This window comes from Eumetopias jubatus, unplaced genomic scaffold, assembly GCF_037043125.1.
Source record: "Eumetopias jubatus isolate StellerSeaLion01/CBP00866 unplaced genomic scaffold, mEumJub1_p1.0 scaffold_15, whole genome shotgun sequence".
NCBI lineage: Eukaryota > Metazoa > Chordata > Mammalia > Carnivora > Otariidae > Eumetopias > Eumetopias jubatus.
Genome location: NW_028274821.1, coordinates 68,113,678 through 68,130,807, shown reverse-complemented (window position 1 = coordinate 68,130,807; position 17,130 = coordinate 68,113,678). Strand labels below are relative to the sequence as shown.

Below are 17,130 nucleotides of genomic sequence, written 5' to 3'. Positions count from 1 at the left end.
CTGCCAGTTTCAAGGCCATTGCATTGCCCAGGATGGCTGCTGGACTTCTAGCCATCTCATCTGAATTCCAGCCAGCAGGGAAGAAGAAATCAAGGAAGAGGAAATGGCCCTTCCTTTTAGACATTTCCTGGTAATTACATTTCATTTCCACTTACATCCCACTGGCCAGAACTGAGTCACATAGTCATAACTTAACTGTAAGGGTAGCTGGGAAATGTCGTCTTTGTTCAGAATGGCTGTATGGTCCATCTAAAAATCAGGTAAATGTCCCCATTAAAGACTGAAAGGATATGGGGAGACAACTTGTAGTCTTGGCCACTCCTTTCCTCCCTCCCTTCTCCTGCCTGCCCGCCTGCCCTCCCTCCCTCCTGCCCTCCCTCCCTCTCTCCCTTCCTTTTTTTTTTAAGTAAGCTCCATGCGCAACATGGGGCTTGAACTCACAAACCCAAGATCAAGGGTCCCATGCTCTATCAACTGAGCCAGCCAGGTGCCCCTCTTTCCATTTCTTCATCCACATCAGTGGGAAAAATATTAAACTGTCCAAGACTAAGGCAAAAGACCAACAACAAGAGTTAGTATTTACTGAACATTCACTATGTACCAGGAACTGCTCTATGCATTTTACATATAATAATGTAGTTAATAATCATAAAAACTCTCTTACATTGGACACTATTACTCTACTACATAGGTAGAAAAACAGAGGCCTCGAGAGGCTGAAGCCCAAGATCATCTAGCTCCTAAGAGATACAGGTGTACTTGAATTGGAGCTCATGCTCCTAATTCATCACTGTAATGCATTGCCTTAGGGCAATGTGTGAGAAATATAAACTTCTGTTTTATTTCAACAACTGTTATTTTGGGGTTTTTTGTTACTCACATCTGGCATCTGCCTCCTCTCTCGGAGCCCTATTTTGGGTTGAAATTAATTAGCAAGCCTTAGGTTTGGTCCTCCAATTAATGACTATTCCACCCATATTTCTTCTCAGGTCTGCTCAGCTTCTAAGAGCCTTGTCCTTTGTAATTTAGATAAACAGGAAGCGCTCCCAGAACCAGGCTGATGCTGAAGAGAAATGGGAGCTAGGACCTAAACGCAGGGATCAGCTGTGGCAGCCTAGCAAGCACATGACGGCAGTATGGAGCGCTTTAATGCAGCAAACAAACATCAAGGACTTTGGAGTAAGAAAGACCTCAGATTGAATCCTGGATCTGCCATTTGCCACCCGAAAAACTCCTTAACCTCTTTCTCTCTCAGTTTCCTCAGGTAAGACCCATTTTGCACATTTGTTGTGAGGAGTCAAACGCATATACCGTGCACAAGCACACACCTCCAAACCATATAGCACAGAATCGGGCACCCGGCAGGCACCCCTTGCTTGATGACTTTGATGAAGACCAGTGAAACTCCAATGCACTGTTGGAGCTCCAGGCATCCTTGAAGGAGAAAGAAATGTGAAAGATTAAAGGTTGAAAAGACAGTGAGGAAAATAGATTGTGTTATACTTTAAATATATATATACATCTTTTTTTGACTTCTGGGAATTTATCCAGAGGAACAAATACAACTGGAGAAAAAACATAGATGCTCGATTTTCAGAACCATCTCAGAACAGCTAAAGCTGAAAAGCCACTATATGCCCACACTGGAGAAGGAAGAACTTAAATGTACAGGGCACAGCTGCTCAGTGGAACTCTGGGTAGCCGTTTGAAAGGAGAGGGGTTCAGCCCTTGTAGCAGCATGACAACGTATTTAGGATCAGGATTTAATATAAGTGAAAAAAGGAAGACACAGTGATATGACATATGGTTGCAACTTTGTATATATAACTATAACTATATACATATATATGCACATGTTCATTCCTATGTAGAACTAGAACTAATGTGTACAAAATAAAAATAGAACCGGCACAAGGTGGAATATTTTCAGTATTTTCGTATTGCCTTTTCAACAAAAAAAAGCATTGTAAAATGCCACTAGGTAGAAAGTCGATATTCTGTATTTTCAATAAAAGCTACCACAATGAGTACTTCTAGTGCCCAGATCTTGGTTTCTAAATACCAATTTCCATTAAAAGGAACCAAGATTCCTTTAAGACATTAGTGATTACACAGCTGAGACAGGGCAAGCCCAAGATGGGCCTGGACTATCTGGGTTGTGTCAGTAAACAGGGAAGTACTCAAAGGCTCATAGAGACAGGTCAAAAGGATACAGAAGCCAGTGTGGATGTGTTCTTATTGGGCAAATGTGAGACATTTGGGGCATAAAGATAATGATGATAGAAAAAAAAATTCATACTTTGATATTTATCCAATGAATAAATAAGTGGGAGAGAAGATAAAGTTCTTCCTTATAGAACACCAACTAATAAATGTAGAAGGAATTGATGATATTAGAAAATCACCATTAGGCAAAAACCACAGTAGTAGTTGTTTCAGAGAAGAATCATGAATAGATGTGAAAGCCAGTGGGTGAAAGGTTGATGAGAAACAGGATCTTTACATAGCCTCAAAATATCTCCCCACAAGATACTTATCAATTACAAAGCGAGAAATAGCAAATTTATAGTGGAGAGACCAGGAAGATCCACCTCAACCAAATGATGGAAGCTAACATCACCAATAATGGATAAACAGATGTTATGTGCCTCCTGTGATGAGGCACTAAGAAGAACACAACATGAATTCTGTGGTATCTCTGCCAATACTGTATAACTTAATTTAATCATGAGGAAACTTAGGGGCGCCTGGGTGGCTCATTCGTTAAGCAGCTGCCTTCAGCTCAGGTCATGATCCCAGGGTCCTGGGATCGAGCCCCGCATCGGGCTCCCTGCTTGGTGGGAAGCCTGCTTCTCCCTCTCCCACTCCCCCTACTTGTGTTCTTTCTCTCGCTGTCAAATTAAAAAAAAAAAAAAATCATGAGGAAACTTAAACCCAAATTGAAGGACATTCTACAAAATAAATGACCTGACTCTTAAAAAATGTCAAGGTCATAAATGACACAGACTGAGGAATTGTTCTAAATTAAAGGACATTAAAGACACAAGGAACTAAATGTAATGTGTGATCCTAGATTGGATTCTTGACCAGAATTTTTTTCCATGAAGGACATTAGTAGGACAACTGTAAAAATTTAAAGTCTATAGAATACACACACACACACACACACACACACACACACACACACACACACACAGAATCAGAAACAGAGAGACAGACAAATATAGAGCAACAGAGAGAGCAAGAAGGACAGAAAATAATAAAGCAAATGTGATAAAATGCTAACATTTTGGGAATCTGAGTGTGAGGTATATAAGAATTCTTTGTACCATTCTTCCAACTTTTCTGTAAGTTCTAAAATTTCAAAATAAAGTTAAATGAATAATATCTACCAGTGTCACTAGTTTTTTTCTTAATTGTGTTAAAATACACATGACATAAAAATGTTACATTTTAATAATTTTAAAGGGCACAATTCAATGGCATATGTACATTCAGAAAGTTGTGCAATCATCACCACTATATAATCCAGAATGTTTTCATTATCCCAAAAGGAAACCTCATACCCACTAAGAAGTAACCTCTTCCCCCCACCCCCCTTCCCCTAGCCCCTGAAAACCACTGTATCTGTTTCCTGTCTCCATGGATTTGCCTATCCTGGATATTTTTATATACGGGTATTCATACAATATATGGCCTTTTGTGTTTAGCATAATGTTTTCAAGATTCATCCATATTGTAGCATGTATCAGTACCTAACTCCTTTTTATGACTGGATAATGTTCCATTGTATGGGCATACCACATTTTGTTTCTCCATTCATCAGTCGATGAATATTAGATTGTTTCCACCTTTTGGTTATTGTGAATGCTGCTGTGATGAACATTTGTGTACAAATTATTGTTCCAATGTTTGTTTTTCATTATTTTGGTTATATATCTAGGAGAGGAATTCCTGGGTCATATGGTAATTCTATGCTTGAGCACATACTGACAAACTGCCAAATTATTTTCTATAGGGTCTGCATCATCTTGCATTCCCATCAGTAACATATGAGGGTTCCAATTTCTGCACATTCTCATCCATGTTTGCTATTGGCTGTCTGGTTATAATCATCCTGGTGGATATGAAGTCATATCTCATTGTGGTTTTGATTTGCATTTCTCTAATAATACTTAATAACACTGAGCATCTTTTCATGTGTTTTTTGGCCATTTAAAAAATATATTCTTGGGGGGGGGCACCTGGGTGGCTCAGTTGGTTAAGCAACTGCCTTCGGCTCAGGTCATGGGATTGAGCCCCCCATCGGGCTCCTTGCTCAGTGGGGAGCCTGCTTCTCCCTCTCCCACTGCCTGCTGCTCTCCCTGCTTAAATTCTCTCTCTGTGTCAAATAAATAAAAATAAAATCTTAAAAAAGAAAAAGAAAAATTTTAAAAATATATTCTTTAGAGAAATGTCTATTCAAGTGCATTGCTCATTTTTAAATTGGGTTGTCTTTTTGTTGTTGACTATTAAGAGTTCTTTAAATATTCTGGATACTAGACCCTTATCAGGTATATGATTTGCAAGTATTTCCTCCAATTATGTAGGTGCCTTTGCATACTTTTAAAAATAGTATCCCTTGAAGCCAAAAGTTTTTAATTTTGATGAAGCCCAATTTACCTATTTTTCTTCTGTTGCTTGGGTTTTGGTGTCATATCCAAGAAAACATCGCCAGATCCAAGGTCATGAAGATTTATCCCTATGTTCTCTTATAAGGGACTTACAGTTTTAGCTCTTATATTGAGTTTGATTCATTTTGAGTTAAATTTTTGCATATGATGTGAGGTAAAGGTCCAATTTCTTTTTCTTTCACTCTTTTTTTTTTTTGCATGTAGATACCAAGTTGTGCAAACATCATTTATTGAAAAGGATAAGGAAATGATAAATTTCCTCACTGAATAGTCTTGGCAATTTTGCTGAAAAACAGTTGACAATAGACACATGCTTTTATTTTTATACTGTTAATCCTGTTCCATTGATTTCCATTATCTATCCATGTGTCAGTACCATGTTGTTTTGATTACCATAACTTTGTAATAAGTTTTGGAATCAGGAAGTGGTAGTTCTCCAACTTTATTCTTTTTCAAGATTGTTTTGGCAAAATGGAGTTCCTTGCAAAACTCCATATGAATTTTTGAATCACCATTTCTGCAAAAAAAAGGGGGGGCCATTGGGATTTCGATAAGGAATGCATTGAATCTCTCAACCAGTTTGGGTAGTATTATATGCTAACAATATTAACTCTTCCAGGGGTGCCTAACTGGCTCAGTCAGTAGAGCATGTGACTCCTGATCTTAGAGTTGTGAGTTCAAGCACCACGTTCGGCATGGAGTCTACTTAAAAAAATAAATAAATAAATAACTCTTCCAACCCATGAACATAGATGTCTTCCCATTTACTTACGTCTTCTTTTCATTGCTTTCAATGGTATTTTGTAGTTTTTAATGTAAACATCTTGCACCGCCTTAATTAAATTTATTTCTCAGGATTTTATTCTTTTTGATGCTACTGTAAATGGGATTGTTTTCTTCATTTCCTTTTTAGATTAGAAATAAAACTGATTTTTATGTGTTAGATAGGAATAAAACTTTAGATAGAAATAAAACTAATTTTTATGTGTTGATCTTATGTCCCACAATGCTTAATTTGTTTAAATCTAATTGTGTGTGTGTGAATTCATTATGATTTTCTATACATAAGATTGTGTCATCTGGGAAGAGAGATAATTTTACTTCTTTCTTTCTAATTTGGGTGCCTTTTTCCTTTTTTTTTTTTTTTTATTTTACTGAATTGCCCTGGCTGGAATGTTCAGTATAATGTTGAATAGAAATGGCAAGAATAGGGGCACCTGGGTGGTTCAGTCGTTAAGCGTCTGCCTTTGGCTCCGGTCATGATCCCAGGGTCCTGGGATCGAGCCCCACGTTGGGCTCCCTGCTCAGCGGGAAGCCTGCTTCTCCCTCTCCCACTCCCCTGCTTGTGCTCTCTCTCTTGCTGTCTCTATATGTCTAATAATAATATCTTAAAAAAAAAAAAAGGAAAGAAATGGCAAGAATAGGCATGCTTGTCTTGTCCCTGATCTTAGGGAGAAAACCTCGAGTCTTTCACCCCTGAGTATGATATTAGCTGTGTGGTTTTCTTTTCCCTTTTTTTTTTTTTTTTTAAGAATTTATTTATTTATTTGACAGAGAAAGAGCGAGAGCAGGAACACAAGCAGGGGGAGTGGGAGAGGGAGACGCAGGCTTCCCGTAGAGCAGGGAGCCTGATGCGGGGCTCGATCCCAGGACCCTGGGATCATGACCTGAGCTGAAGGCAGTCGCTTAACGACTGAGCCACCCAGGCACCCCAGCTGTGTGGTTTTCATAAACACTCTATATCAGGTTGGGTAAGTTCCCCCCGGCTACCACAGTGATTTTTCCCCCTAAAATGCTCAAATCATCAAGCACTCTCTTGCTTAAAATCCTTCAGTGAGTCCCCACTTTCTTCAGCATAAAATCAGGTCCTTGAGCATGGCACACAAGACCCTCAAGATCTGATTTCTGTTGAGTTCTCCAATTTCATGTCCCCACACCCATTCTCTGGGACAGATTCACAGACATGTCATTTCTTTATATATACTGTTCCTTCTGCTTGGAGCAGAAACACTACCTCCCTTTTGCAAAAGTTTTCTTCCCTTACCACATCCCATCTCCCTACCCTTCCCACCTTCGAGTAGTCTCCATGCTGCTCCTGAGTGAATTCCATTAGAGTGTCTGGCACACTATATTACAATCATCTGTTCACCCCTTTGCCTTCCTAAACACTGTGAGACTTCGGAAGGCAAAGACTGGCTCTCTCATTTCTGTATCCTTAGCTAATATAGGACTTGGTAACATGTCTTTGGAATAAACGAAGACTCCTTTATGTTTTATTAATACTTAAGAATGTGTCTCTTAAGTCCTAATAGAGGAAGATCTGGGTAAGGATAAAGTCACACATTTAGTTAAAGACTCAGGAAGTTACATGTTGGGACTTTATCAGCTCAGCACCTCCAAACCCCAATTTGACAGTCATATGCAGATTAATTTTGCTTTCACAGTCACTTGAATAATGCATACACTTACTTCTATCAAAGAATAATATTCTATAAATCTTGGTGCTTTCCTTTTGTTTCAGGTTGCCAGGAAGCTCAAAATATTAATGCCTTATGCTGTGACAATTAGTCCTAGAATCTAGCATATTTGTTTCTTCTTGCTTATCCTTTGCTCTTCTATTTTTTTTTTTAGAGTTTATTTATTTATAATCTCTATACCCAACACAGGGCTCGAACTCATGACCCTGAGATCAAGCATTGCATGCTCCACCAATTGAGCCATCTAGACACTCTTGCTTTTCTATTTTTAATAATCTTATTGTATATATGCCTTTTTGGAAAAAAAGTAGAGCATGAATATATAAACATACAAATACACCAAATATATTGCATTATTTCTTGTTAGTGTAGAAGCGCACAGGTGATTAAATTAACAATTAGTAGAACAGAGTTACAGGCATTGAGACAGAGTTTGCCCGCAGTTACCTAAACTGCACAGCCATTTTTAGGTTGGGATCTCTTAATTGAAACCAGAAGTTGGGTGGATTTCATCTATCAGGGAGTGAAAAAATAAATATTTTGTTGGCACAGAGAAGAATTTTCAGACCCTTAAACTCTTCTCCAACTGACTCCTTCTTATCATTACAGAAATTTTACATCAGATAGCATTAAGAAGAAAAGGTAAATATTTCTGATATTCAGTGAAGTAGAGAAGCAGAGCCTGGATGAACTTGACCATCCGGAGCAAGCCCCTATCTTTAAATGCAGAGGTGACATGCACCACTCTGAGTGTAGAGCTCCACAATTTCTTTTTCTTTCTCCCCAGATCTAGTTGGTCACCAGGGCTGTTAGATTTCCCCCTGGAATATTCCTCTTCCCTTTCCTCCTCACTCCCAGGTCTCCCTCTTCTTGTCCCAGGCTCCTGACAGCTTGTGGTTCAGGTCTAAATGCACAGGCAAGACTCCTGTGTCCTCTCCAGGGTCACAGTCACCTCTTGCTGCATATCCACATGTTCTTGGCTTAGGACATGCTCAACAACTGGTGTTCTTTCATGTTGCTGTATGATCACTGCTATTCCTCTGAGTAGAATCTTCTCCCCTCCCACCATTTCCCCTATCATCATCTGGCTAATTCCTGCTCATCCTTCAAGTCTCAGCTCAAGGTATCTTCTCCTAATGACCCCAATACCTCCCTATGTGCTCCCAAAACACCCTGTTCTCATCCTAACCTTCACTGCTATCTCCCTCAGGCTGTGAGCTCCTTAAGCTCAGGGAGTGAATATTTACCACTGGGTTCCAACATTATAAATCTGGCTGACCAGAGGAGGTCTCAGGAAATGCTTGTTGAATTAAAGTGAACACACCTAGCACACTGCTGTAGACATGCTTATTAGTAAATGCATCTGAAATGAGCCTCACTCGTTACATTTTCCACAAAATGTGAGACATGGATCTCACCAACTCCCAGCAGTCTATGTTTTTTTTTTTTTTAAACCTAATCCTTCTAAATTTATTAAGTCCCTCCCATTCCTTCCCTTGATCTTTCCCACGTGTAATTAAAAAAATATCCTTAATCCATTTGGATTTGACTTAGATTTGTTTTCAAACTGAAAGCCAATTGTCCTAAACACCGTTTATTAAATGAACTTTTTTTTTTAAAAGATTTTATTTATTCATTTGAGACACAGAGATACAGAGAGAGAAAGCATGAGCAGGGAGAGAGGCAGAGGGAGAAGCAGGCTTCTTGCTGAGCCAGGAGCCCGACGTGGGGCTCGATCCCAGGACCCTGGGATCATGACCTGAGCCGAAGGCAGATGCTTAACCATCTGAGCCACCCAGGTGCCCATGAACTCTTTCTTTCCTTATTCATTTGAGGTATATCCTTAGTTTTTATGAAATTCTTATAAAAATATAATTTGTTTTGGGAACTATCTCTTCTACTCCATTAAATCTATTACCGTATGGGTTTAGTTACTATCATTTTATTATACTTACCTAGCTATTTGCTTTTTAATGTGACTATGTTTTTTTATATTAAGAAATTATAGAGGAAAATTTTAAACATACAGATAAGCAAAGAAAAAATTAAATTACCCACAATCCCACAGAGATAACCATAATTATCATTTGGGTGTAAAAAGGGTGGCTTTCTTAGCTGACTTCCACTTCACCACCTTGCCAGATTAACTGACATTCTGCATTCCCCTGTAGAAGGCACTGATTGATGTTATAGCAAGCTGAATGTTCCCTGAGGCACGTGTACTCTGTTCACAGCATCAGTGGACTATGCTTAGCAAGAGTCAGGTGTGTTTATTCCAACATGTTATGCCAGGTCCAGTGTTTATTCTAATGTTATGATTATTAATATTATACATATTGATAAAAACAGTGAGTATGAAGAGAGTAATTGCAAAGAAAACTAAGTTGAATGCTTTGGAAGGACTATAAAGATACTAAAAATATTACTCTCAAATTATGTGTATGTGAGAATTTTAAACAATGGAAAGAAATTATAAAAATCTGGGAGTCCATACACAGCTGGCTTCATAAACACATCTAAACTCCTGATCCACTTCTAAAAACCATATTTCATTTATCACATTTTTAGGTCGTTACACTATTGGTGTGGTTAATGCAAAAAAGACAACAGAAAACTTCAGAGGAGTCAGTCATAAAAAAGAACTATACCTATGTCAAAGATTAGCCAATGAGTATTTAAATTTTTTTCATTAATAATGATTCTCTTCATTCACCAAATTTTTCAATTAACTGATTAACTACCAGTGCTTACAAAATTGCATCTACTGTACCTTCAGTCATTTAAAAATGTATAAAAAATTGATTTACATAAATGATATCAGGCTGTCAACACTGCTTTATCCTTTTTTCATTGACTATAGACATTATGCCAAGTCATTAAATATTACTCATTTTTAATACCTGATCAGTCCCTCCTATTAAAGTTCTAGTCAGTGCTTCCTTTTATTAGACATGTAAAACTATGTACCTTCTTGATTTCCTCTTTGCAGGACTGACAGAAAACTAGCAGTTCAGTCTTATGCTCATCCTTGGGTTTCTTATACAGCTAATCTTCTTTTCTCAATTTTCATTTGCCTTTTATTTTTAATTTTAATTTTGTTGTTAAGTTGTTTTATTTTGTAAGCTGTGAGAATCCCTCCTGGCAGATGGACAGCAGATCAAACACAAATGCCTAGCATCCTGTCTCCAAGTGTAAAGTTATATGATGAATATAAATACCAAAAGCGTTTTTGTTTTGCCTTAAAGGCAATTCTTTACTGTTGCCTCTCTAGACTGAAATACTTGGCCAGGGGGCTTATAACTATCTAGAAAGCTTTAAGACTTCTATTGAAATTGCTGATGAGTCCATGAAATGGTCTAATAGCTTAGCTTTGCATTTTCTGAAAACCCAAATTTAATTGAGGTGCATCTTCTAAAGTTATTTTTCTCGGGATTTGAACAGTAAATGCGTAATATCAAATTAAAGGCACAAGGCTCTTCTTGCTTTCACTGCTACTTGCCACAGCTAAAAAAATAATGTGAAGAGGCATTGATTAGTTTCACAGCACTTGATCAGAGATCTAAGGCCAAAGATTCTCGTACGACACTGGTTTCTTTCTGAATCTTTCAACGCCTGTGAAAGCTCGTGCTTTAAGCTATATAGCTATTTGAAGCTCAGATTTCAATCCTAACTTACATATTAACCTAGAGTGCACAAATAGTATTCTTCCTGAAAGAAATCATTATTTTCTAAAATTGGAAATCGAATATAGAGTATACTTTCCACAGCCAAACAGAGAAAAAGAATTCTGGATACCTTTTAGGAGATGTGAGGCTTTTCACAGGCTCTTTAATCACTAGGTGGGCTATGGCACAAGAAATTGTGTAAATTTGCATCAGAACCACCGAAAAAAAGAATTAACAGTCTAGACTTATTAATATTCTTCAGTATGTCAAGTACCTCCAGTATTTGAGGATGCCTCACAAATGTTCTATAACAACTTTTGGCAAGATGGTATAGATAAACATCTGGGGCTACGATCTGGGCATTATTCATTTACTAAGGAAAAGCTGTCTGTACAGCAGCCTCTCAAAGTCCAAAATTATGAAACAAATTAGGAGAGGTTTATTGATATTACAAAAGGTCTTCCACTTATGAACATCCCCTTCCTTATTCCTTAGTATCATTTAAAATACAATTAGTTTTAAACAAGCTTGATTTTTCCAAGCTTTAATGGGGCATAGCCACTGCACAAATGAGGGCATACCACAGTTTCACAAACTCAGTAACTTAGCACAGATCTAGGCTTCAAGTTACTGGGGCACGGTACCAGGCAAAAGTGTTTCCCATTGTAAACCTTATCCAACAGGCTTTTTTCTACTCTACCTAATGACTTAATTCAGTTGCAACCTTAGTATTCACAGGGCAACTCAGACTCAAGCCTGGTCGGGCAGTGGATGAACTTTGTACTTCTTTAGTCTATAGCCCTTTTATATTCTATACTTCAAGGACCCCAGGATATGCTAGGAGGGGCTAGAAAGGAAGAGCTGGGCAATTTTAGGGCACCCTTGCAGCATAATGACCTAATCTGAAGGCAAGATGTTGCCCAGGATCACTTTCTATTGAAGAGTAGAATATGCTGCCCCAAAATATGACCTGTAGGATTTCAAAACATTCCACCTGCAAAATTCCATTTTGGTATATCGATCATTTTGAACTGTAGGTACTTGAAAAATAGCAAATGCAGGGAGAGGATTTCTCTGAACTCTCCATCTGCCTGAAGACAGATCCTCCAAAAGAAACTCAATTGTCATCAACTCTCTTCTTGGGAGGTTCATCAACCAGGGAGAACTGATTTATCACAGGAGCCAAGAAGTCAACACCACACCCAGGAAAATTCTCTCACAAACTATCTTACCTCTCCTTTATTCTTCTCAAGGCCCACTCATCTTTCTTAAAAATCATCTCCTTTCCCCTAACAGACCTACCTCATGCCCCCCTCCCCCTTCCCTAGTAAGATGGTATTTAAGCTTGAATTCTAACCCACCTTGGTGGGTTACTCAATTTTCCTTGGGTCTTTCCCATGTATACATGAGGTATACATGTTAATAAATTTTTTGCGTGTTTTTCTCTCATTAATCTGTCTTCTGTTATGGGGGGGGTCTCAACTAAGAACTCAGAAGGGTAGGAGGAAAATTATTTTCCTCCCTTTTCCTCCCTTACACTACTATTAATCACCACCCTGGGCATGGGGAAGTGTTCCAACACAGTAGACAATGATGTTCTTTCCTATAAAATTTTATTTATTACATAAAAAATTCTATACATTTGTTAGACTAAAATACAGTTTTCATTATAATTCTGGCAACTGAGTCAGTACACAGAGAAAACTTAGCATTGGATCAGCACTTTTTTTCTAGTTCATATTTCTGCACAAGAAAAACATTTCAAAGCTCCATTTCATATAGGCTCATTGTACTCTGAAGCCAGATGGAATTCCATCCAATTCAGAGCTCTTAGAAGTTAATTTCCCAGCAAGATTTGATAATTCCAGAAAGTTAATTGCTTAATATACATATTTTTAAAGTCCTCTGAGAGCATAATGCTCTGTCTGTAAAGTCTGCACTGTGTCAATAATGACAGTCACAAAGAGTAGGGCTACAACCGTGTCTGTGGGGCATGTTCAAGCACCTACATGTTTGTTTCCCCACCTGAATACAGTGTAGTGACGCTGGGATAAGGAAAAGCTCACAATAATGCTAAGGTAAAGGATCCCAAACTACAGAATTCATGGAAGGCTGAACTGTGATCCTAACAGTTCATAATGGACAGACAGGACATGATACAAAAATTCATTTTGACACTATGAAATAGAATGCAAATGGCGAAAGAAAATGACAAAGACAAAAAAGGCATCAGGTTGAGAAATATGTGGCACCACAACATATTTCTCATGCTGGATCACACAGCAGTGAGCAATCGAGACACACTGATGCGTGTTTTCTATTCATATCACCCCATACACTGGGCTGGGCCTGACACTGGATATAAGGCTCAGAGCCTGAGAGATTAATAGCAGGTCCCTATTGCACTGACTCATCTTAAAGCTCGGCTGCCTATTCTAGGAGCTCTATTCTAAACTCCCGAAGTTCAGGGGGCTGTGCCAGCAAGTACTTAAAGTTGGACCTTTGGTCTTCAGAAGATATGCTTTTGTCTTTGGTTGTTTCCCCAGAGCTCCTGTCATTTTGTTAGGTGCCCTCCATACTTTTCTCCCTACTTTTTTGTTTGTGGGTTGTAATGTTTTTCCTCCTATAATCAAATCAGCTAACAACCCACTGAACTTACCTCATTGGGTACAAGACCTGTTTGAAGTGCATTCAGTGGTCAAGAATATTCTGAGACAGTGCCATTGAAACTTCTTTTCATTATGGAGCTCCCAGTGCACTTTTATAGGAAGGAAGAAGTCAGGAAACCTCAGCAACACAACATAATCTTGTTGCACTAAGGCAACATAGAAGAAAGGTAACTTTCCCCATGCTAAGTCTCCGAAAATCAAAACTAGCACAAAAACAAGAAGAGCCAAAAAGAACTTCTGATCACAGACTACTGGAAGCCAGAGGATGGGGAAGATTTACTTAAAGAGTCTCTGTCTCACATCATCAGCCCCCAACGCTGCTGTATTATTGTCTCATTCCTGTGAGGTATCTAACACAATTTATGAATCCTGGCCTGATGATCAACATGGTAAATAGAGAGAGTGCTCACATTTTCTAGTGGCAAGTAGAATGGTCCGTGGGATGCTGGCTGGAGCTTCCTCTCAGGTCCGTGCCCATTTATTCAAGTCTTCTTTTCAGTCCTTACTTTTACTCACACAGAATGATTTAACACAAATTCCTGAAAAAAATAACTAACTCAAACTACATTCCAATCGGACAGGATGGGTGGATCAGATTCAGATGTGAAGATCAGAACATTCTAAGTTATACACGTCTACAACAAAAGGAATATCAAATGCAGATACTTACACTGGACTTAGGCCCTTTTTCACCCGTTATGGGAATTTCCACCCACGGTCTCTCCATTTGCTACTGTGGAAGGTTCATTAAAGCTCTTCTGGAGGTGTGGGGTGGGGGAGGGAGGTGACTTTCCTCCTTTCTTCTCCAGCCAGTTATGAGATTCCCACTGCTTTCTTCAGCTTGAAAATGTAGGCAACGGTTTGATGTCTGACTACAAATCATGACTCACTGGAATCAAAACTTAAAAGACCTTTAAACTCCTTTAAGGATTTCTGCCTGCTCTTTTAAGGGCCCTGTGGGCCCTCCATGTAGATGCGGCACCCTTACCTAATAGTAAGGTTGAGATGTGAAAAAATCCACATGCTTCCCTAAGAAGCCGGGGTGGATGTGGGGGAGAGGAGACACAGTCTTATGGGCAGAGTGGCCAAAGGCTGCTGTAGTGGGGGACTAGAAAACACTCAAAACAAAAAAAACACCTCCCTGATTAAAGTAGGGAGAAAGATAACTTTTGAATTCCCTTCCTCCCACCCCCAACATCTGCCCCTCCAATGTTCCACTAAAATGTCAACTGTGAACTATACTGAGTTTGCTAATTTCTCATCATCTTCAACTGTTCTTGGTCATGATGACATATATTTTTAGACAGTGATCTACTGATAACATTTATCTTATCTGAGCAACAATAAAAAAGAATCAAGTGTTTTGGTAGATGGATAATTGTAAGAACTCCTTCCTTATTCACTTCTTAGATTTTCTTGTCTGCTGCAAATAATTTGGTAGCTTGCCAAAATCTCTCCCCCACAGACACCATCACACCTCCAAGGAATGAAATCTTAAATGTCTTGAAGATTTGGTGTTGACCATTTTCTTACTCCTTCATATTAGGGTGGTTTCTATTTCCAAAGCTAGTACTAAATGAAAGTCTTCAGGTTATACAAATAATTCCAAGTTAGAAGTTGGTTAAGTACCATAGTAGAAGTATTTTTAGTGGAGGCCTAATCACTACTTTATTTCAAAACATGTTATCAAACCAACTTTAGAGAAGCCTTTGATTTGTGTGCATTGGACCCTAAGAGGATGGTGGGGTGGAGGTTGCCCCTGAAATTCTATTACCATTTTAAATGTTCATAAATGTGCTATGTGCATATAGGAGAAAGAGTCCCTTGCTTTCATAAGCTTCTCAAAGGGGCCCATAGTCCTCTCAAAAGATTAAGAACCTGCTTATGAATATCAAATATTAAATTCAGGTCTTAGCAAATAAAAGTGAAAAATTTCTGAAACATTTGGGAATTACAATGTTTTCATATTCAGCTAGATCTTTCTTGACCAGACTTTGAGTAACCTAAAAGCTTTATTATTCTGAATGCCCTGGCCTGGAGTATTTATTCCTCAGGAAGTCATTTTAGTTATAAAACTGAGTATCAAAATGGAATAAAATTGCCTAATATTTTGGTTCCTAGTAATTTCATATCTTTTCCACAAATTTACTAATGAATTCCTTTAGAAAATATCAAACTTAAATCCTGTCCATGTAATTTACAAAAGTGGTCTTGTTCATGCAATACTGAAACTGAAACATTTGTCTTTTTTTTACGCATATAAAAATCATGAAGATGGGAAGGAAGAAAAGGTACTATAATTTTTCTATAGAAAGGTCTTCCACAGGAATTCTCAAATTTAGAAACTTTGCATTGAAGTTTTCTATAAGAAAGATATTTTAAAAGATTTGAATCTTAGATTAAAATTTTCCTCTTAAAATGTGGAGAATAAGAATTTGGCTCACATTTATGAAATCTGAACGGGGAAAATGTGCTATTTTAAATTGACAAGTGTATACAACATACTTAGTTTTTTGTTTTGTTTTTGAAGTTTGTTACAAGCTTTAGATTTTTCTCTTGGCACATTCAAGGGTCCTGCTTTCAAAATTTAGGCTATGTGCCACTAATCAAAGATGAGGTAATTCCAAAAGCAGTCACTGTATCTGAACAGTGCCTACTTTTCAAAAGGGCTAATATGCATCCTTAGTACACAAAGATACATAAATATGCATTTAAAGCAAAAGGCAGTCTACACTGTGAATTTCTAATACGCAAATCTCTGCTTTATGTGTATTTACTTATGAACCTACAATTTTCCAATATATAATCACAGACCACGTCTTAACAACTCTAGGCAAGCCCTTATAGTGCACTCCTATCTGTCAGATGGAATATACGAAAAGAATAAAGAAATTAACTGTGGCAGGTGAAAGCCTCCAGAATCTCAGGATTTTTTTTTTTTTCTTAAGTAGCAATAAAAAAAGCAGTAGAGAACTTACTGAAAGGTGAAAGCTTAAAGACTTTTCTGAAGGTAACTTCTCACAGGCTATGTTAAGGCTACTGGAAACTCCAGAAATTCAAATGAGGTTACTGACCAAAGATAAAATAAAATGCTTAGGTCACCATAACTGGCAGCTCTGGTTTTGGAAATGACCCCATAGTCCTATTTTGCAGGTGGGGTGGGTTGGGGTGGGAATCTCCTAAAATGGCCTTTATTAGCTAGTACCGTGCATGGTGGAAATGGCTGAAGCTTTAGGGGCACTGATACGGCCTGATATTTGGTGCCCGCAGTTTTGGTGGGAGAAGCATCACTCTGGTATAAAGAAGCAGCTTAGGACCAGGATAAAGGAAGGGGTCATCTCTTCACTACCCCCTACTGGGATGAAATCCTGAAACTGCCCTGGAAAGACAAGGGCCCTTGGCAGACACCAAGGTCAATGGTATTGGAAATCAGCAGCTTAATGTTCTTTGCTGAAAAAAGAAAATACAAGAGTAAGGAAACATCTCTACAAAGAAAAAAACTTATCTCCAGCATAATTTTGAAAGAGACTCAGTGAGAGCCTCCTCTCCAACCATTATGGACAAAGTTTGGGGACCAAAACACAGTTAAGCTACTTAAATTGCAGTAACATAGGACTTAATCATGCTATAGGATAGGATAAAAGCT

General features: G+C 38.3%; 1 protein-coding gene across 1 annotated transcript in view; it reads right to left on the bottom strand.

The window, feature by feature from the left end:
* Positions 1-17,130, bottom strand: part of SLC44A1 (solute carrier family 44 member 1) — a 196,183-nt gene that overhangs the window by 24,446 nt on the left and 154,607 nt on the right. The gene's annotated exons all lie outside the window — the stretch shown is intronic.